Source organism: Protopterus annectens, chromosome 7.part1 (assembly GCF_019279795.1).
Source record: "Protopterus annectens isolate FY-2018-M chromosome 7.part1, PAN1.0, whole genome shotgun sequence".
Classification (NCBI taxonomy): domain Eukaryota; kingdom Metazoa; phylum Chordata; order Ceratodontiformes; family Protopteridae; genus Protopterus; species Protopterus annectens.
Genome location: NC_056740.1, coordinates 528,551,017 through 528,575,379, shown reverse-complemented (window position 1 = coordinate 528,575,379; position 24,363 = coordinate 528,551,017).

Below are 24,363 nucleotides of genomic sequence, written 5' to 3'. Positions count from 1 at the left end.
GCAGGACAGTTGGGTCTCCCTTCAGAAGTGCTGATAGGGCTGACCCAAGAAGTGATCTCTGTCACCCTGGTACTGCAGACCCCCTCTGCATGAGAGCAGCATCTTCCATTACCCCCTCCTCTGCCCCGAGAGGGGGGTTCACCATGTGTGTCCTGAAATGCTCCTTGGGCTTTTCATAACCACATCTTCCCACCCCTCTGGCCTTTGGGGTAAGGCCGCTTAGGGGTGGAAAAGTGGACTCTGACGGCAGACAGAGTCTTTCCCTCCTGCTCACACCTGATGAGAGTTTCCTTCACTTTGGGCCCAAAAAGAGATCAGTCATCAAAAGGGGTGTTGACAAATGAAGACTTAAAGGGCTCCACGAAGGAACACAAGCACATCCAGGAATGTCTTCGTAAAGCAACTCCTGTACCTGCTGCCCTACTCGTCCCATTGGCTGCATAAGATATGAGCCGCATGGACGTGTTCACAATGGAATTTAGGGTATCAAGCTGGACGGCAACTTTGTTAGCAGCCCCTGCAGCTACAGCACCCTGAAGAGTATCTCCCAACTCCTTAAGGAGATCTCTTTGCAGCCTGGTAAAATGGGTCAAATAGTTCAGGGATCGGAGTGTAAAAGTCGCTGAACTAAACATGCTTTTCCCGTATCGATCCATGATCCTAGACTCTCTGTTAGGAGGATGGATTGATGAGGAAGTCTCAGACATTTCCTTCTTGGTGACCGCCGCCACCACCATGGCATCAACAGGGACTCCCTTGGTCAAGAAGACTTTATCCACAGGGGCAGAAATAAACTTGTTAGGCCTCCAAGGGACAGGTTCCATGGACTCTGGTGACTCCCACTCCCTCTGAGACACCAGCTGCATGAGCTCATCAAAGGGTGGAGACACCCAAGAGGTGAAAGGTTGAGACCTGAAAGCCTTCAGGAGAACTGACTCGTCCTCAATAGGGCTTTTGGACTGCCAATTACCCCTCTGCCTAAGGATCTCAAGTATCTCTGCAAAGGGGATATCTTCAGAGGGGGATCGTGGGGACCCTTCTGACTCATCCAAGTCCGTGTCCGATATCAAGAACTCCTGTAGGGAGTCCAAGTGCCTCCTCTTACACATTCTCTTCCTGGGAACCTCCTCAGTGGGAGCCTCTTGGGAGGTCTCAGAAGAGCAAGGGGTGCCCTGTGGGGCTACCTGAAACTCAGGGTCTCTACGCTTGGCCTGGACGATGGAGGCAGAAGCAAACAAAGGTGCTTTGGGGAAAGAAGAGGCCAGACCTGGTGTCGAGGATGTCTTTGGGGACAAGACTCTCCTCATGGCTTTGAAAGCATCATGGCTCCGATGAGGAGTCGACGGACCCAGAGGAACCACCATCCCCTCCCGCACCGAAGCCGTGGGCTCCAAGCCGGAGGTAGGAGCTGAGCTCATCTGAGCCAAGGCCCCAAGAGGAAGAGTCGGCACCAAGTCAGTGTGACTATCCTCCCCTGACCCAACAGGAGAGTGTCGGCCCCTAGAGTCCCCGGTCGACGCCGAGGATTTCAGAGTAAATGCAACTGATGACACTGGAGCAGGTCTCGGCTCCAAAGGCTCCATGAGCAGCAGGTTAGCCCCCTCCGGCTCTGAAGATCTGGTACAGCTCGGAGGAGGAGCAGTCAAGTCTGGGGTGGTGGTCTTCGGTTCCGATGCTCGGGTCAGAGCCAACAACAATTTAGCAAGACCTGGTGCCTGTAAGAGCTTCTGCACTAATCGGTCCACATCCAAATCCGAGGGACTAACAGAAGACCTAGAGGAGTGCACCAAGGGTGCAGATTGAAGGAGTGGAGATACAGGTCTCTTGGAGACCGGCTCCAGAACCATGGGCCAGCTCCGAACTGAAGAGACACTCAGCTCCGAGAGCCGAAGTCCCAGGATCCACAAGTTTCTTAGACTTTATCGATTCCTTAGTTGGTTTGGAATCTGTAGAGGATTTAGAGGACTTGCTGGCCCCATCCTGGTCACTCAAGGCTTCAGCAAAAGGATGCTTCAGCAAACCCCTATCCACAAGCTTCCTTTTCCTCTCCAAAAGAACCCTTGCAGAAAAGGAATGGCAAATGCTGCAGGACTCCTGCAAGTGCACCGCACCTAAACAATACACGCACTGAACGTGCCCATCAGTGAGAGACATCTTCTGCCCACAGTCTGGACATTTTTTAAATCCAGACCTGGAGTATTTGTCTTTTTGCTCATATTAGTAAAGAATTTAGGTTTATTTTAAACACAATCCACACAAGCCTAAATACAGCCTGAAAAAAATGCAACCAACTAGGCTCAAATAAACTTGCCTAAGTTATAAAACATACTGTAAACTATGCCTGGAGGAAAAACAGGGCTAAACTATGTAAATAACTATCTAAATATACACACTATAAATGCAATTAACTATTATAGAGAAAAACAGACACACACTAAATACTACTAGGACAATGCACTCTCTAAATAACTAGGCCCAACACGAGGCCACTACAACTATAGAAATATAGTAAAGCATCAAGGGAAAGGTGAAGCCAAAGGGGCTACAGTAGCTATATAAATGTCTAGCTAAGTAAATATTATAAGAAAGATAAGAAACAACTTGCAAAAAATGATTTTTTCTCAAAGGAAGGCTCGAGCAAACTGAAACCACTGAGATCTGTGCCGTGGCAAACTAGATCTGAGGTAATTCCAATAGTGCATCATGGGATAAGAAGCTTGGTCTCGAGCTACTGGTAAACCTTGAGCTCTGCTAACGGCCGTGTCGGAGCTGAGGGATCAGCTCTGAACCCAGCAGTGAAGAATGAACGGCGAGATTGAACAACTTCACATTTAAGGTCTCAAGAAGTTGGAATATGCTTTCTGGAAGGCCTAATATGAAGTACACCTTTAAGGAATTGTTTGACCTCAAATCTAGAAGCCAAAGGAGGAGTCAAAGGTAGACAAGCAGAAATAGCTGAGAGGTGGGCATTAACTGAAGAGTATGCCAATGCAACATTCAGCAATTCACACAAATAAGAGAGAACCAAAGGAACTTCTACAGAAAGCAGATCCAGGTTACGAGCAAGATACCAAACAGAAAAACTCTTCCATCTGGAGAAATAAGATTTCCTGGTAGTGGGTTTCCTGGCCTCCTGCAGAACCCAAAGCACGTCCTCAGAAAAAAGGTGCCTAAAAGGGATCAAAACCTTATCATCCACAGTGTCAGTTAAAGAGTGCACAAGTAGGGATGGATGACAGACCCTTGTCTTGTGTGAGTAGGTCCACCCTGTGAGGTAACTTGTGGTGATTGCCCTTGATTAAGCACAGAAGAAGAGAGAACCAATGCAGTCTTGGCCAAAAGGAAGTCACCAAGATTTTGGGAGTCTTGTTCCATCTTGAACAGGGCCCTTGGTATGAGAGAAAGAGAAGGCAAGGCATAAAGAAACATCCCCTTTCAAGAAAAATACAGGTCATCCACCTTCCAAGCCAGAAGGCATGGGACTCTGGTGCAAAAGACAGGAAGTTGTCTGCTCAGAGGGGATGCAAAAAGACTTACCTAAGGAGTACCCCACTGGTGGACAATGTCCTGAAACACATCTCTGTGAAGCATCCATTCGTAAGTCTGTGCTACAGACCTGCTCAGAGTCTGCCACAATGTTCTCTTCTGAAGGAATATAAACTGCCTGAAGAGTCACCTGATACTGGACTGACGAGCTGGTCTGCACAACAGATAAGACTGAGTCTGCACTTGCTTGTTGATGTACCACATCACTGTAATATTGTCTGCAAAGATTTTTAGGGTCCCTGGAAGGAATATAGATAATGGAAATCCTGAAGAGCCAGAAGAAGAGCCCTCATCCCTTTGATGTTGATATGGTCCTTCTTCTGACGAATTGACCAAAGGCCCTGAACCTTTAGAGGACCAAAAGAACTTCCCCACCACAAGTTTGAGGCATCCAAAAACAAACAGTTCCTGAGAGGATAATGGAGGCTAAAAAAGAAGCCCTGGGTTGAGAGACAGTTGATGAATCCACCACTGAAGCTCTGCTTGAGGCAAAGAAGAGGAGGAATTGGAAAATCCAAAGGATGAGAATGTTGAGGCCAGACTGACTTTAGCAACCACTGTAGCTTTCTCATATGAAACCTGGCTACAGGAATCATAGGAATAGTGGAAGACATGTACGTCAGAGCCCTTAGAAACTCACTAGCTATAACTGAGACCAGAGGAAGAAGGGTTTGAAAAAATGCAATGAGTTAAAGCCTAGGGAGGTGGCAGAGATGCCATCATTGAAATGGTCTGGAACCTGCATCTGAGAAAACCGTGATCCTGAGAAGGAGTCAGGATGGATATTTGGAAATTCATTGTAAACCTTAGGGTCTGCAAGAGGCAAATAGTATAGTGAATGTGCTGGAGAGAAAGAATAAAATGATTCCAAATACCAAGACACCAAAAAGGCCCGCCTAGACTGCTGGAGAGAAAGCCTGAATGAGCAGGTCATCCAGATAAGGAAAGATATGTATACCCCTCATCCTGCAAAAAACAATCACGGGAGCAAGGCATTTGGAGAAGACCATTGGGTGAGGTACTTTTGGGGTCTCTCCAATTGCTGCAGGTGTCGGGTAAGGTACATCTCAAATAGGGCATTGTATTCAATTATGGGCCTGATGAGTGATGTGTAGAGGGGCACAATGACCTCTCTTGATCTAGATGTGAACCCTTTCGTGATAAGGTGGGCTATATAGAAGGTCTTTCTAACCACTTTGGCAATGTGATTGTCAAAGGAGAGATTTTTTATGTGATTGTCAAAGGAGAGATTACTATCTACTTGGGTCCCCAAATCCCTAATTACTTCTTCTGTACTTAATGGATTACCACCTATGTGGTAATTTGTGGGCACTTTATTTTTCCCAAAGGGGATGACTATGCACTTTTTGGCATTTAGCTTGAGGCCGTGGCTCTGGCACCAGGTATCCATCTCTGTGAGACCCTTTTGGAGGATGCTTGTGTTAGCCGGAGAGTTGATTATGGCTCCCAGTTTGCAGTCATCTGCGAACTTGGTCAGCCATAGTCCTCCCGTGTTAGACTGTACCTCAGAGAAGTATATACTGAACAAGAGAGGTCCCAGGACTGAGCCTTGTGGGATGCCACTTGTAACTGGTTTAGAGTCTGACATGGCACCTGCAATTCTGATCATGTGGGTTCTATCCCTGAGCCAGTTTGCAACCCATCTTGTGACATAGGGGTTGATATTTAAGCTGGTAAGCTTATTTATGATGCCCGAGTGAGGTATTGTGTCGAAGGTTTTTGCGAGGTCCAGGTAGGCTGTGTGGACTACCTTCCCCTCATCTATGGCCTTGGTAACTGTTTCAAAGAAATCAACTAGGTTTTAGAGGCAAGATCTGCCCTTAACAAAGCCGAATTGGGTAGGGTCCAGTGTCTGGAGGTTCCCAATGTCTTTGTTTATGAGTTCCATGATGATACGCTCCATAGCTTTGCAGACCAGACTAGTCAGGCTTATAGGGCGATAGTTCCCGGGGTCCGTTGTGGCACCACCTTTATGGAGCGGGACCACTGTTTCTGTACACCATTCTTTGGGTACATATCCTGTAGTAAGCTTGAATTTGAACAGTGACTTTATGTGAGGGTTCAGTTCTTCTTGGAGCTCATGTAAGATACCGTCCGGTCCCATTGTTGCTGTGTTTTTTGCTTTGGAGAGGGCAGCTTTCACCTGTGCATCTGTGATGTCTGGGAGCCTATATTCTGTTGGGATACACATTTGCTCTTTTGGGGGGGGGGGGGAGAAGTTTGCACTGAACCTGTCTGCCAGGATGTTGGCAATGTCTGTGGGTTCAATGTATTTTTTGCCATTTTGCCCTAACTCAGAGCATATCTGGGAGTTGCCACCCAGATTCCTGACATAACTAAAGAAGGCCTTGTGATTATCTTTAGCGTCTTGGGCAATTTTTCTTTCGAAGCTGGCCTTTGATGATTTTATGAAGGATCGTAGTTTCTTGCTAGTACTGATCAGAGATGCCTTCCCTTTTTGGGATTTTGTTCTATCATGTAGTAGCTTCCTCCTTCTGTTGTATAGCTTATTTATGGCTGGGATCCACCAGACAGGTCTCTTGCTTTTGGAGGAGTGAGACTTGGTTTTATTTGGTATAGCACAATCCATGCATTCCTGTAGGTGCTCATAGAATGCGTTTGTAAAGGATTCTGCGCTTCGGGCAGTATTTTCCACTGGCCCAGGGGCTTTGAAGGATTCCACCTCGGTTTTGAGAAGTATGAAGTTTGCTTTTGAGAAATTCTTCACAGTGGTTTCCTTGGCTGGAGGTGGGGATGGGCTATGGATGTCCAGTGAGATTAGTTTATGGTCTGATCTTACCAATGAGGGGTTTACCTCTGGTGTGGAACATAGAGTCCCCATGTTGGTGATGACCAGGTCCAATAAGTTGTCCCCTCTTGTGGGAGTGGTGACCAGTTGTTCCATAATGTTTGAGTTTATAAATTCTAGGAACTGTTGGGCAAGGGTGTTGGGGCTGGAGTAGTTTTCCCAATCAATGTTTGGGTAGTTGAAGTCACCCAATATTATGGTGTTTGGAGAGACCTTCATATTCTCCAATGTTCTCAGGAAGGCCGAGTGAGGTTCCTGAGATTGGGAGGGTGATCTGTAGCAGGCTACAAACTGAAAGGCAGTTTTTCCCACTGTTAGTTGCACATGGATGGTCTCCGATGCTTCGTGCAGTGCCACTAACCTGGAGGTGTGGGTATCTTTGATGAATATGGATACTCCCCCTCCTTTTGTGTTTCGGTCCAAGTTTTGGGGCCGAAAAGCATGGTATGAGTTCTAACCTGGTAGTGCTGGGCTGCTCTCGGGAGCCTTGAACCAGGTTTCTGTTACTCCACAGATATCTATATTCTCCATACTGAGGAGAGCCTCGAGTGCGTGCATCTTGAGGTTTAGACTTCTGGCGTTGAGTAGCATTACCCTTAGTTTTTTCCTCATTGTGTTGTCTATGGAGGGGGGTTTGTCTTTTGAGCCTTGCCTAAAAAAGGCACTATGGGGGTGGCAAGAGCCTTAGCCAGTATTCGAAAGCCCAGGGGTGACAGGTGCAAGCCGTCCCTAGCAAAGCAACATGGCTTGTCGAGCATGTCATCCCAGGCTGACAGACACTGGATCCCCTTTGAATGACACCAATACTTTAGCCAACTGTTAAAATTGATCATTTTGTCTTTATACTGTGGCATCATTCTTGGTGAGGGCAAGATGCTACTCAAGGTCAGGGTCATACCGGCCTGGGCTACATGATCAGAGAGCTCCTCCATGTCTCTTTTCATGTAGTCCAGGGAGGTACGTCTCAGGTCATTCACACCAGCATGGACAATGATGGAGTCATATTTGTACTTGCTTTGAAGTGACCTGAGTGCTTGTGTTATGTGGCGGATCCTGGCACCCGACAGGCAGCTTACAGTGACCTTCTCCTTGTTCAGTCTGGTGAGTGGGACGTCAGTGTGTCTGACAATAGAGTCACCTATTACAAGTGTATTTGGTGTGTTGTTTAGCCTTAAGGGCTGTGACTGTGTGGCACACTGACTTTGTGAACTATGTGATACGTGGGTATTGTTGTGGGGTATCAGTTGCTTGGATGTCTGCTTTGGAGGTCTCTGCTGCTTTGGCAGATTTTCATTTAGAGCCTCCGAGTATGTTTTTGTGTGTTTATGTGTTTGGTTTGCTGATGCAATAGGTCTATGTGAGACTGGATTTGTGGTGTGAGTGGTTTCCTTCTTCTCCTGACTGACTGTGCCAGTCTTGGGTTGAGAGAGCTCAACCTCCAGTTTGGCTGTATAGTTGCATCTCTCACATATATTTGAGCTTATTGGGAGGAGGAGAGTGAATTGGAGTACTGCAGTAAACATAGAGTTGAGGTGTCACTATAATAAGGTTCTGAAGTCCCCAGGACCCCATACAGTGTATGTACACATGAATGACGGATACCAGACACATATATAGCCTGTAATGAGTAAGACATCATTGACAAAAGTCAAATATAATGCTAGATAATATAATAAGCAACGCTAACCACAGCACAGCCCAACTAAGTAATTGTAAGCAATGTGTAGGGTAGCCAATACAATATGCCCACAGGTACACCTCTTTAAGCAGTGCCAACCTGAAGTAAGCAGGTGTGCCCATAGCTTAGCCTTTTTGAAAACGGCCAATTATGTAAAAGTGCAGAAATCCAGCCCTACTTAAACCGAAGAGGCAGGAATACGGCTCATAACTGGTTGTAGCATCCCCCTGCAGGTAGAATGGCTGGAGTGGGAGAAGGCACTTGCTTTAGAGCGCAGTGCTGGGACATCCAGGAGTCCAAATTCATGGTATGGCTCCTGGTAAAGCATCATGACAGGAGACTAATGCAGGGCCAGTACCAGGGCTCGCAGTACAAAATGGAGGCCTGGGACTGTCTCGCCCGTGACCTCACTAGTGCCACAGGTATCCCCCGGACTGGTGAGCAGGTCAGGCACCACCATGTAGACCTGAAGCGGTGGAGGGGGGGAATGTCCTGGAACAGTGGATCCAGGAAGCAAGGCAGATGCAGAATGCCCCAGAACTGACTACATACTCCTTCCACTATGTAGTTAATAATTGCCTAGCTTGTGTATACTATGGATAGGTATGGCTAAATATCACTGTACTTCTCTGACAGCTGCAGATGAGCATGCTGCGAACCAGCAAGCCTATGATGCTAGGCTGCAAAGGATGCGTTGCAAGGCAGGTTAGTAAATAGCCTGCATGTACTGCCATAACAAATAAATGTAAGATCCTCAGAAAGTGTTGTACCAGTATACAGAATTGTGTATTATGCTGCAAATAAAGGTGTAACCCGTGCATTGCTTCTGTTTACTCTGCAGTCATATGTTGTACTGTTGCAGTTATTAAATAGTACTGTTGTAGTAAGCAGTGTTATCCACACTGTGATATGCAGATAAAATATGTATGAAGTGCTGTATAACAATGTCAGAAGTGCAAACAGGTCAGTCATATTAGACTAAATACATTGCAAAGCCTCACAACAATTGCCTGATAGCATAGTGTACAGTGATCTTAACTGCAATGCTTTTATCACACACAGCAGGGCTTTGGATCCCAGGAGCGCCAGTGCGTTGTATGCATAATCATTCCACACAACTGCACACAGCTTGTTAGAATGTTCAGTGAGAAAGTCGTATGCATATATACACTTAACAACTGTTCATATTATGCTAGAATGCTCAAATAGAAAGTGGTATGCATATTCATACCCCTCAACTGTTCCAATATGCCCAGTATATCCTGATAAATGGCCCACATCACCTGTTCTTTGCCCTGTTCCCCTGACAAATTAGTGTGATGATCCAAGAAATGTAGGCAGCTGTAAATCACATATAACTGATAGTCAAACTTGCACATAGTCAGAGAATGTACATGCAAACATACCTGTCATCCCAGCATCTCACCCAAAGTGTATGACAGCAGTCAGCAATCTCAAAACATGTTTCAGTAACACCTGCATCATTTCAAGCCTGTACGTAAGACACAGGTCCCATACATACTAATCTACAAACATACCATTGTACAATATAACGCCATTGGGTAGTGTAATAATACATGTAAGGGACAGACCACTACAGTGACTATGAATGTTGTGTAAACTACAAGGATTTATTAGTTGTTAATTGAACTCTCTCTCTCACCCCTACCATATGTGCATAAATAACCAATTTAGACAACTAATTTGGTATGTCTACACTCCTAACCTTTGTTGGGACATATGTCCTATTGGTTTGTAAATATTCACATCTGTTTCTTTGCATGTGCCATGTTAAAATACTCCCATATTGGTGTCCTGTTGCCATCAATGAAACCTGCATGTTGTTGTAATGGCCACTGTTTACCCATATATGCATGTGTTCTGCCTGCTCTGCAACTATGTTATATCTGGTGCCCTGGGTAATGGGAATACCTATGCATGCTGTTATAACTAATTGTGAATGCTTTTGACTATTACTAACCCATATCTGCCTTAAACATGCTACAACATAGCTCGTATTGGAAGGACGATCCCAGTGGACCCACCTGTCCCATCTGGGGCCCAGCCTGGGACCTCCTCGTCCATTGGCACTGCACCACCTTCAGGTGGAACCATCGCAGGAGATGGGGCTCGACCCCCCTGGGAGCGGGAGCGCACAGGAACCTGTCATCCATGCTACAGTCTGGGCAGTGGTGCGTAGGGAGCTTGACAGGGAGATTCCAGACTGCCTGTGCCACCTTGAGGGCCGAGTGGTGCAACTAAAGGGTGAGCCTGCCCCTCCTAGACAGCCCCCAGCACAGCCACCTTCTAGGCTGTGAAGGTGCAGTGGTGACTGCCCATGGGTAGGGACCTCAGTCCCATTGTATCCATTTGTGGATGGGCTTGCAACTTCCAAACACCCCTCCCCGTCCAAGATGTTTCCCCCCACATTTGCCATATACCACCCCTGTACGCATCTTGTTTGTCTTGTCTGTCATCCTACCCAATCTATCCTCCCTGATCATACCTACTCTCCTTCCCCAACATCCCACTCTCACCTAAAATAAAAGAAAAAAAGGGCAATCTCTTCCCGCAAAAAAAGCACACCCCATACATAGCTATCCATTTCGCACACATGTCCACTGGACACATGTAAACATTTCTAATTGGCATCACAACATACTATTGTTGTCCTCATCCCTCTCTCAGGGTTTTGAGTGTCCAAATGTATCGCCAAATTTATTGCATATGCACAGTCATTGCTGTAGAAGAAATGGACAGCTATGGACCTTCCCTACACCCTTCCTGCACATCCCTAGCTACCTTGCCTACTGTCTTTCCCTCTTTGTGCCCCTTTTTCACCACTTTCCTATCACCCCTTATTTCCTTTCTTTTAAAGAAATTAGTGTGGGAGTAAGCACTTTTAAGCAGCAGTGAGCGGGTTTCAGCCTGTTTTCACGAGGGTAAGCACTGTCTGCACAGGCTAAGCAACCAAGAAGGTAACTGAGTGTAAGGAACTGTAATCAAAAGTAACCACTGCTTACCGTCGCGCAAACCTGCGCACACCCGCTCACAACTGCTTAAAAGTGCCTTAATCACTCCGTATCCAATGGCTCTTATTCTGCCCAACAACAAAATAAATGGCCTCTGCAAGGCTCGAAACCAGGACCCTGCACACCACAGCCAATGTGATTTACCACTAAGCAAGCCATGGCAGATATACAGACATTGGATGTTATCACAAATATATCATCCAGCACAGTCATTCAACAGTATAGGAAATGTATTCCATCATGTAGATGTATGTGTGTGTGTTTATGTCCAGATATAGATACATACATATATATAAATATATCAAGAACATCCCATGTGACAACAAAGTATTAAAAAAGAATGAAAAGGGAAACACCAGCAACTCCTGTATTATGTAGTGGTGTTGTCCTATGTAATATCAAGACTCCCTCAGACAGACATGTGTCATTAATACACGCAAACATTTGTACATTGGCCAAATACATTACTCTGTGCATTTTATTTACATTAACAAAACAGTTGCTGTCCAATCATTATGTGACAACAGTATTATTGCAAGGTGCTGTGTGTGACATCATCATCATGAAAAAGGTAAATGGGGTAACCATAGAGGGACCAGTAGTGTAGTGTGTACAATGGGGTCGTCTGCATCACATGTACCTGGAACCTTTAGGAGTCATGTGCATACCAGGATCGTGTGCCTGAGAGAGAGGGGTGAGGACAACAGTAGTATGTTGTGATGCAAATTAAAAAGGTTACATGTGTCCAATGGACACGTGTATGAAATAGACAGCTATGTATGGGGCAAATGTTCTGGGAACCGATTGGCCTTTTGTTTCTGTTTTCGTAAGGTGAGAGTGGGATGTTGGGGAAGGAGAGTAGGTATGCTTGTGGAGGATAGGTTGGGTAGAATGACAGACAAGACAGCATACAGGGGCAGTATATGACACATGTGGGGGGGATACACATTGGACGGGGAGGGGTGTTCGGCAGTCACAAGCCCATGAGCCCCCAGATGGAAACAGCGGGATGGAGGTCCCCACCCATGGCCAGCCACCACTGCACCTTCACAGCCGCAAAGGTGGATGTGCTGGGAGATGTCTAGGAGGGGCAGGCTCACCCTCTAAATGTGACACTCAGCCCTCGAGCTGATGTTTCTGGCCTCAAACCCCCTTATTGAGCCCCCTACGTACCACATCCTGGACTGTACAATGGCTGACAAGTTCCTGTCTGGACCTGCTCCCAGGAGGGACAAGCCCCATCCTCAGTGGCAGTTCCACCAGAAGGTGGTGCAGAGCCAACAGAGGTGGAGGTCCAAGGCTGGGCCCCAGATGTGCTGGAGCCCAGTGCCATGGCCAGCTGAAGTGGGACAGGTGGTTCCGCCAGGACCTCCAATCCCATACAGCCTATGATGTTGCAGTTTTAACACAGATATGGCTTAGTAATAGTCAACAGCATTCAGGATTACTTATAACTGCATGCATAGATATTACCATCAACCCAACACAACAGATGTCATACATTTGCAGAGGGGAGCACAACACATGCTTATATACTGCATGACATCTGTACAAAGCGTAGATAACTTGTGACTGCAGCTATGAACAGTGGCCCATTATTGGCATGTCACTGTGAGAACCTCAGACAGTGACTGTCATACCACTGTTTCATGTGACATATGTCCAATCAGGGATGCGATGGCAGTAACTCTCATCACTAACACCAAGTACCGACTGCAATCCTCACACTATGCTTCTGCAGTTCACAGATGTGTGTTCTGTGAGTACTCAAGAAACAAATGGTTCCACACACTGACCAGTCCACAGATGACCCTACAGATGGGGGTTTCCTCACAAACAGAGCACTGTCTTGTCAGTTATTAAAAATGCAGACTATCCATTACAACACACAACCTATTAAATTGGCAGTAGTCTCAATGAAGTATAGCTACACTTACATGCTGTAGTCATGTCTGGCACATCACCCTCCTGTCTTTAGGCTATTGTCCACTGTGTATGTTGTTTGAAGAATATCCAGATATCATCTATGACACTGTTTAGCAAACACCAGATCCAGGTTCCACTCACAGCCTAGATATTTTACTGTGTTTCCATGTGATCTGCTATGGGAACGTCACCACAGCTGTTCCACATGCAATCAGTTAGAGGAGGACTGCAATAGGTGTAGAGGCCATCACTTGATCATGACCATTACTTACAAAACACAAGCTGCTGCTGAACAGGTGTACAAACTCCACATCCACCAGAGAGTGTGTGGAACGGACAGACAGAGGCAAAGTACTTCAGAGAAGGACTTGGAGACTAAAACCTAAGCAACGTCTGTCACACACCTACCAGCACAGGGGTTCAAACCCCTGACTGACTAGCCATTATTATTACAAGTGCATGCAGTTACTCCATGTGCCACAAACCTGACATGTTGGTGTGCTGTAAGAACATATATGTATGCTGGTGAGCGACATCTGCAACAGAGATATAGTAGACATACATTAGGTGTAGCACACATGGCTGTCCACATGAACAGATGTCATTATCAACACAACCACACTCTCTAAGGGACTCTGACACATTGGCACACTTTGGCAGGCTCACAAATACATCTCCTAACTACTTAGTTTGCCACACTGCAGTAATGCACAGGTATTACATGCACCACAGGGGATATCCTGAGGTTCTATGGGCTAGGGCATGTGAACGTGTACGGCATCTGTCAGTATGTGATGGGAGTTATACTGGGTGTGACTGTGGTTGGGAACATCATACCACACACACAGACACAAGGTGCCAGTACTGACATGCATGTGTGCATTGCTTCATGGGTGTGCAGTGGTTGGCTGTGCAAAATGGCTGTACAAGGCTGGATGAGGGGTAATCCTTGGCATCAGGCCACCTGACAATGGTTTGCAGTGTGGTTCAGGGGTGTAGTTCTGCAATGTCCCACACAGATGGGTATTATATGAACTGTCCTATCATCCTGGTTACCATTGTGTGTGGCCATTGCTTTGCAATGCATGCCATGTCTGTGTTTGATAGTTCTTTACATGGACATTGCCTGGGATGCCCACATCCCACAATAATGTACAGTGACATGATTAAGTGTACCTGGTTTGCCTGGCACATGTTGTGTACACAGACTGTTATCATCAGATGTGCCAATACTAGCCTGGTGTGGCAGGACCTGCTAACAGACAGCAGGTTAATCCTGCACCTGCATTGATAGCATGATACAGGTATTCCCTGGTGTCAGTGACATCTGTCCATACAGGGCATGTGTATAAGGCATTGTATGTCCTTTGTGGATCACATTTGATGGCACCACATATGTTGCAGGTGTCCAGTGGGGAACATAGTGAAGGCGCATTGTCCGCAGTTATGTGCCTATTGTACTGTTGGACAGGGTGCCATGCCCTCTGCAGCCCACTGCAATCACACCATGCCTACTATCTGTTAACAATGTGCAGGGTACTAGGAACATAGCGGGATATTCTAGGCAAGTGTGTTTGTGTATGACACATGGGTTCAGACCATATTCTGGGTAATAGTAGGGTTGCTTACTTTGTTCACCAGGCCTTTTGCCAGATGTAGGGGTATGGCTTGCCAACCCAGTCCCTTGGCTGATTGACATCTGTACTCCTCGTGAGGTGGACATTGTGACATATAATATGGCCACCATATAGGAAAACTACAAAACCCGTTCCTCAACATGTCCAGTGGTTAGGAATTCACAGCCACCTCCACACAGGCTCTGACTGTCAAACACACACAACACACACACACACACACACACACACACACAAAACCTGCCATGTCTTGGAAATAGAACTCCTACCTAACTAATTTATCACACTACAGCATTATGAGTTATAGCACGCGCTATGGAGATTACTGGGCTACCCCATACCCAAAGAAGTATTTCACAAGGAATGACATCAGCAGGTTTACCAAAGTAGGGCATTTCAAATTCCCTGCAAGTGAGTAGCTCAAAATGCAGTGTTCACAAAACAGACAGTGAGACACACACAACACGTCCACAACTGACATGTGTGGGTATAGAACTCATGACCAAGATCTATATCACATTACTGCATGGAGATGTTATAGGACGCACCATGAGGATTACTAGGGAACTCATTCCCCAGAGGTGTATTTGACAAGGTATGACATCAGCAGGATTGCCAAAGGTGAGTATGTGAATTGTAAGGAGTGTGCGTACTCTAAAAAGCATTGTTTCTTTCTCAGGCAGACACACACACACACAAACACAGTTGGCATGTCTGGGATTAGAACACCTACCAAACTAGCTTATCACACTACAGCATTATGCAGTTACAGCACGTGCTACAGAGATTACTGGGTTACAGCAGTCCCAGAGGTATATTTCTAGGTATGTGACATCAGCAGGATTGCCAAAGATGGGCATTTCAAGTGTACTGCGAGTTGTACATGTCTTTTACCTGTGTGTACCCGCTGCTTACTGTCACGAAAACACATTTACACCGACTTACAACTGCTTAAAAGTGTCTTATTCAGTCCTAAATGACATTATCAACAAGCCTTACAGGTCTTGAACCCTGGACCATGCACACCGAGGTCACTGGACTTACCACTAAGCCATCTGGGTTGTATGCATGTTTCATGGTTTTTATAATACACATCTTACTACAGGCATTCCAGAGTACTGAAAACAAATGGGACAGTCACTTTGTGTACATATGTACAGTACCCTTGAATGTACTGTACTCTGCGAAACAACATAGACAAGTCTACATCTGTACAACTGTCATAACTAAATACATATATGCACCTACGGGATGTGTACACACATATACATACATACATATATATACACACACACACGTCTGAACACCCTTTGTGACACAGAAAGGTTCCAAAGGAACTGATGTCTACACAAAACAGTGGCATCTCTTGTTTTATAACATTTAAATCTTAATCAGTTCACCAGAGAAGGGATGGTTGTTGTGTATGTGGAGTTTGGGGTGGGGAATGATGGCTAAGGAAATCTACCCTGGGAATTGTGGAATTTGGGTGGGGGAATGATGGGTATGGACTTACACCCTGGCGACCACTTCTGTGTCACTGCTCGACAGTGGCACAGGAAAATAACATACCCAACCGTAGTCGTTCTTGACTGTCTATTTTTTCTATTCCTAACTATGTAATAATTTGTAGACTCCACTCACTACAGATGACTACCATAGTGTGCAGCATGTTAAAACACATTATACATGTGTATGCTTGGCTACAGGGTAGTCACAACACAAACACACACACACTTGCCAGTATTGTGCATACACGTCTTGCCTATGTAAAGGTAACTAGCAGATTGGTATGCAGTTGGGGTATGTGCCACAGAACCCATACAATTACACTTACTCTGATTCTGCTTCTGAGCTGGGTGACATCACAGGACTGATTACTTGTAGTGGGGAGGGGGGAAAAGGGAGGTTTAGCAGATGACGAGGATAAAGGCCAATGCAAAAGGTGGTATCTCATTGGAATGCAGCATAACCCACGTCATGACAGGATGCAGACACAAATACACACACACACAACCACACTCAGCCATTTGCTGACACATACACACGCGCACACACACACACACACACTCACACACACACACAGTTGCCAGTGGTGGGATCAAAACTCCTGCCTATCTACAGATCACTATTACAGTACTACGCAGTTACGAGACGCACCACATAGATTACACATTTCAAGGCAGTCAGAATGCCCTTCTAAGATTGAGGACAACAACAGGGATACTGACAGTTAAGATGTACATAACTGTAAACCTGTGTGTTTAAAGAGGGAGTCCATTACAACCTGCATGCACAAACAAGACACACCATCTGCAGGTAAGACAAAGGTAGGCCTGAGAGGTATAGTTGTAGTACAACAAGCCCTGAACTGGAGTATGCCCATATGTGGAATGGGCAACTACTATCACTATACAGGGTTCCAGTGGTCATGCTCATACACATAGAATCACAGGACTTGTTTGGATGCATTGACTCCAATTACACAAGGTGACAGTGGGCATGCTCATACACTTAGTAGCACAGGGTCGTTTGGGATGCACTATGAATACAACTACACAAGGTTATACTGGGCATGCTCATACACGTAGAAGCAAAGGGCTTGTTTGGATGCACTGACTCAAATTATACAATTGCACAAGGTGGCAGTGGGTAGGCTCATACACTCAGTAGCACAGGGCTGTTTGGGATGCACTCTGATTCTAACCACAGAAGGCCACAGTGTGCATGCTCATACACTTACATGTACAGAACACGTTGTAATGCACTCCTATTGTAAACACACAGGTTTACAGCTATGTACATCGTAACTGTCAGTATATGTGCACATCATACAGGTTTACTAGCAGATACCTGTATGTGGCCTGTAAATGATATATCTGTGTCTGTGCTGTGTGATATACATGCGCACATGTACATGAAGTACTGACATATATATGTGAAGTATACACAATCATGCATGTGTGGAAGTGACAGACAATAGGTCAACTGGGACACACAGGTGGATGCTACCTACAGCATGTGTCACACACATTGCTGCCCTGAAAGGCATACATTGATAGCAGGTTGTGGACAGTGGCATTATACTTGGAACAGTGACACGTGCAAGCATAATATGTGAGCCCCATTGTGTAACGGTACTGAGGTGCAGGTGTGAAGATGACCTCTCCCGGCTGTGTTAGTAGTTGTCATTATTTGCAGGACCGCTACACTGCGTATATCTGACATTGGTCATATACACAATGTCTGGTGCTGTCCGCGACCTTAGATGTGGCATTTGATACCAAGCACATTACTGCCACTCGCAGTGATGTCATGGTATGAGTGGCAACTGCATGACCAAAACAATGAGCCAATGTCCTGCTGTAATTATGAAGTTGTCCAGTGTCTGTCATTCCGGGCTGTCATGACTGAATGATATGCCTTTGTCACAGACAACATGCATTCATGTTTCAAGGGAGTGTGGATAATACCTAGGTCACATTTACCCATATAGTGGCATTCCAAGGCAAAAGTCCTAAACACAGAAGTAACACCCTGACACCTACAAGACAATTGCATTGGATGTTTATGCTAACCAGTGCTAGATGTGTGGCTTTTGTAATCCATTTGTTCAATGTAGAACCTACAATGGGGAATACTGACATCTGTGCAGTGAGGAACACCTGGCTGAAGGCTCTGTAGTACACAATTGCACTACCAACATATAACTCAGATCCAGACATGTGGGCCATAACACTGGTATGGACTATTCCAGGTGGTGGTGTCCACATATTCATAAAGGCTACTCACAAGTAAAGACCATTACTCCGACATAACTCATCACAGATGAGTCAGGTACAGGTGACAGTGGCAAAAGCTGCATTCTACGTTGTATCCTCATATACATCCACCACCATGTCCTCAGACTACCAACACACATCCATACATGTGGTATGACATAATATGGTAGACCACCAAATAACCTTCGATTGGTGGACTGTACCTAGCCCTACATCAACTGTGCAAAGTGCCCATGTACTGACACAGTTGCATAATGTGTTATGCAAGGCAATAATACCACTGTTTGTAACCAGGTCAGTTGTACACATACCAGGGTCCCTCGGATGCTGTCAGTATTAACACAGTTGACTGTTGCTGTACACCAGTAAACACCACCCTCATGGTTGGATATGACCTAACTGTACCTGCCCTGGATATGTACATCCCACACTCATACAACATAAATGAAAATACCATAGCTGTCATTGTCTTTTCTACATACAGGTGGCTACATTCATTACACACATGCACATGGCAGATAGGCCCATGGCTGCTGAATGCTAACAGTATATAAGGTTTGATATCTATGTTGACAGAGGTAATATTCCCTTTCTACTGGTCACCCATGACACCTATCATATCATACAACAACCCATGTAGCATGTATGTCATTAGACATGTCCACCTAATGCAATGCCTACAAACATACTCAAATAACAGGATCATAGGACCTACACACAGCCTGTATTGACAGACTCAGGGAAATAGAACTCTGCTCTGTATGTTCCTGAGTAGTTACAGGTGATATGTCCATGACATATACAGCCATGTGTGCCTACAGCTCCTACATATTCCTCATGTCAACAATTACAAACCATGCATGCTGTGTGCTGTCTGGTCATTAACCTTATTACCACAATAGCCAGAACATGCTGGGGAGAGATGTTTACAAGCCAGAGACCTCACACATGCTTGAATGAGTGTACTGCCTAGTTCAGACAGAGCACATTGCTGTCACTCTTCCAGTAAACATGAGGTGTGTGTGGCAAATATAATGTGCTCCCTGTTGACCATTACAGTGCCCTGGCATCACCGTGGAATTGTCAAGTAACAGTTTGTGGGATCATGACATGGAATATTGCTGTGTGTGTGTCTTGCTGATATGTGCTGTTGTCATAAATGTACACTTGGCTACTCAGTGAAGTTGTTTGTGTGTCCTACCCGTACATGAATACAACATCCATTATGGTGTAATGCTCAGCTAGATTTCACACATGGTGTGGGAAAGGTGTGGAATGTATCCTCTTGACCTGCTAGTCCACTTACTGATTGAAACTCCTTATGTGTACATGTATTGATGTGTGTTTAGATTCCATGCGTGTGCAGTGTCTGATGTTTGAAGGTAACTGTTGTCTTAGTACATCATGCTGTTGCAATGCAGCCTCAACATTGCCAACTGTATATGGTGATAGGCTCAAAGTACAGTAAGCTGTACTTTAGGTATGGACAGATGTTTGGACATGACTACTAAGTGGTGGGGCTACTTTGCAGATGAATGATTACTGAGGACAGCTCACAGGTGTGTTACAACTATTCCTACAATAACCTGTGTAACTGCTAAGCTATGGTTCTGTTAATTGAAGTGGAAGACACACAATGTAGAATGCAGTAAGGGTGACACTGAAGGCAAACCTCTTGACACCTGTAACAGTAACACCTCCCCTGTGCATATATTGTGCATATATCAGCACAGTTGGCAAAGGAAAGAGTCAGTACGCTTAGTAGCGCATGCAATAGTGCTGTACCTCTGTAATACCTACCATGAGATAGGCAGGTGTTTGATTCACAGTACTGGCACGTGTGGGTGAGTCCATATATGTCACGTATGGTGGGGAATACATCCCAAATGTTTTTCACTCTCCTGAACACTGTTATAGACATCAGTACGGAGTGAAGTGTAGAAAGAAAGGCAGATGGTTGAACCTCACACATGTCAAGTGTCTGTATGTGTGTGACATAGGTGTATATCTTTGTGAATGCCACAGTGTGTGTGTTTTGTGTGTGCGTGTGTGTGTGTGTGTGTGTGTGTGTGTGTGTGTGTGTGTGTATGGCTGTCCGGTCACTGCAGTGAGGCTGTATTTTACCATAGTGAAATGTTAATACCCTCTCACCCATCCACTCAATGCAATCTAGTATTTATGTTGATATCATCAATCTTAGAAGGGCATTCTAACCGCCTGTTAACATGTACACCCTGGGTTGAGGCTTGTTGTTACATAGCCTACTGATGAACCCCCCCTCCCCACCTACACTCACTGCACTCTAGTATCCCTGTTGATGTCCTCGATCTTAGGCCATTCCGACTACCTGTACATGTGTAATCTCTGTGGCGCATCTTGTAATTGCGTAATACTATAATGATGATTTGCACATAGGCAGGGGTTCTCATCCCAACACTGGCAACTGTGTGTGCACGTCAGAGTGTGTGTTACTGTGTCTGTGAATCCCTGCATGTGTGGGTGTGTCTATGTTTGCATCCTGTCATGGGAGCGGGTATTACTGCTTCCCAATGAGAAGCCACTATTTCCACTGGTCTTTACCCTTGTCATCTGCTATACCACTCTTTTACCTCCTCCCCACTCCAGGTAACTATACATGTGATGTCACCCACTATGGATGTGATGGCTCTGAACACAGTCGCTTACTACACAGCTATCATGCTCTTGGATCATTAGATCAGTAAACATAATTGAAACATGGGAGATTATAACCGTGATGTGGAAGCTACAAAGTGCATGCAGGTATTGTCATACAGACCTGTGAGTAGTCAACATGTACATATGGGACACTAACCACAAACACTGACATCCCCCGGCACATGCAATTACACCTGAAAGAGGAAGGCAGAACATCAAGATCAACATGAAGTTACTGTTGTTACACATGATACATACTGTCAAACATACAGAATGCATTCTAAAACTGTAATATATGGTATGTCTGCTGCCTGTCAACACTACTCAACAATATTACTCTACAATTGTCTTCCTAGTATGTTCACCCTGTGCATCAGACCATATGAGCATGTCCCTGCACCGATGGTGTGGATGACAGGGATGCAGCACAGGCATTATCATATGCACAGGGTGATAATGTTTGCCAGAGGCCTAGGCTGCACCATTGGATGACATTATGTGTGTGGGTTAGGGCCTTTGATATCATTGGGCATGTGTGGATGTTATGCGTGTGTGTGTTGAGGTGCCCTACATTTGTTTCAGATGTGTGTGTGTATGCACACAGGTCTGGTATGTGGCTGGCCTACACAGAGGTATTATTGACAGCTGCAGACTGTACAGGGCAGGTTTCACAGTTCATGGTGTCCGGCCACGGCCAAGTGACCTGCACCTGCCATGGGTTGCACGGGCACTACCAGGCAGAGGTCCAGATTGGGCACTGTCTGATGACACATGTCCACTGGAACCATGCCCCTATTGGGACCATCCAGGACCATGTGCATGTGGCCTGCTGTGTCCTGGTGTGGACAGCACAGCACCAGCTGCACTGCTGCTGCTACCGCCACTATGGGAGCAGGCATGTGAAGTAGCATGTTCACATAGACCTTCAACAGGTGATGTAGCTGACCTATGTCCACATGCCCGATGCCTCACTCCCACCAGATGTTCCAGCACAGACATTCCACGCTCGAGGATTGACATGCCACAGTCAAGGACTCCCACCATGTCACCCAATTGTCTATCCAAAACATCTGCAAGATGATGGTGAGCATTTGCAAATGCCTGGATATTGTCAGTTAAAGAACGGACAGCAGCCCTCTGAAGTCTCAGACCTTCTCTGTTGTGCCATTCAGCATGTGCCTGTGCCTCCATTACAGCCTGAAATATGCGTCTGGTGACACCAGCTGATGTGCTTTGTCTTGCAGGGGAATGTTGGCCAGTGGTCCTCCTACGAGCAGCACTGGACACATGCCTGTGTGGGACATCACCAGTCAGTTGGCTGGGATCATGGTGTGCAGGCACACCTTCCATAGTCTCCGCACTTCCCTGTTCCATGCTACCACCCGCCAACTGTCCTTCCTCTATGGCCACTGGTGATGGGGTATGTGTAGGCAGGAGAACTGTGTGCGAGGATGAGGGGGATACAGGTGGAATGGCAACCAATGGCACAGATTCAGCCCCTGACAACCCTGCTTGTGCCTCAATCATACTTTCATCAACACTGCTAGAGTCTGTGGGGACACTAACATCAGGTGGACCACAGGAGGGCAACGCACCTACATTAACAACTGTGAGGGGCAGACAAGAACTGTACAGTACATGTTATACAGCAGGACACACAGACAGAGACAGGTGCACACAAAAACAGACTGACACACACACACACACACACACACACACACACACACACACACACACACACACACACACACACAGACAGGCAGACACAAACACACACAGACAGACACACATGCTATGGCACTCAACGGCATGCAACATGCAGGTGATATGGCAGATGGCATTCAGCTTAGAGAATTATAGTGGTAGTTATCATACATCCCTGAGTTGCACACAACAGCATGCATGTGTTATAGCAGAAGGCATGCACCTTACTCAATTATAGTAGTAGTTAGCATACATACCTGTGTTGCACCATTTGTGTTAGTAGCTTATGCCCCATACCTGCAACACAATGCATGCACTATGCACCATTGCACCGCACTGCCATGTTGTGTGCAACATACCCCACATATTAACAGACCATCACTGACCTTTGTACATCTGTCACTGATGCTTTGTGTTGGCCACTGCCCCTATGTGTGAGGACATGAGCAGAAGGTCATGTTGACTGAATACTATGTTTGCCTAAGCCCTAGCTTGCATATCTCCCCCAAAGAAGTGCATGTCTGTTCAACATTGTTCTTCCTACCCCTGAGCTAAGTTTACAAACATTGTGCATGTGGCTGTAACACATGTTTGACATGGCTGTCCCTACTTTGCAATGGTGCCACAGACCAGCACAGGTTTACAGTACACCGGCCTGATGTGTGGCATTTGACCTTGCCAATCACATGTAGTATGACATGTCTTCTGCTGACGTGTTGAATGACATGCATACATGTGTAACACAATGGTGTCCTTTCAAATATACAGTACAGTAATGGTGTCCCAATGCAGGGATGTGTTATACTAACATGGACCTTCAGCTGACGCAATGTTGTCTGTCCACCCTAGAAATATGCAGTGACATACTGTACATTGAGCTGATGTGCATAGCCATTGCAGGGCATCATTTGGCTCCACTATTGCTATGCAGTGTGAGTTACTGACACAGTTCATAGCCATGACTGTGTTCACATACAATACATATCTAATGTGGAATGTGACCCATGTCACTGAGGTGAATACACACTAAACCCTAATGTGGAATTTGTGACACAGGTCACAGAAGGGTATACAGATGGCACCCCTGCACATCTGCAACCATATTACTGATGCCTGGCAACTATGCCGAGACATGGCTAACTTAGCAGTACTCCATGTCCCACATGCCATCTGTGTACCTCACACACAAGGAGCAAGCATGACAGTGATGTCTGACACCAGCAAGGTGAATGTACTGTATCTGTGGCCTGATGTGGTTGTATGTTGTGCAACACATGTATGTATTTGGATACTGTATAGGAGGAATGTTTTCATGTCGTGACACACTCAACATGTTCAAGACATGTTATGTGGTGGTTTGATGTCATGCCTACACAAGCTGTGCAAAGGCCTGTACGATGTTTAGTGTTTCACATCTGCAATATCACCATTACACAAAGGCCATAATTGTATTGTGTTGAGCCAATGTACAACAGGGTGTACACACATGTACATCACTTCTACTGTGTGTGTTGCTTCATGTCTCTGGCCATCCTCCATGGCCATGTGTACACGTTTT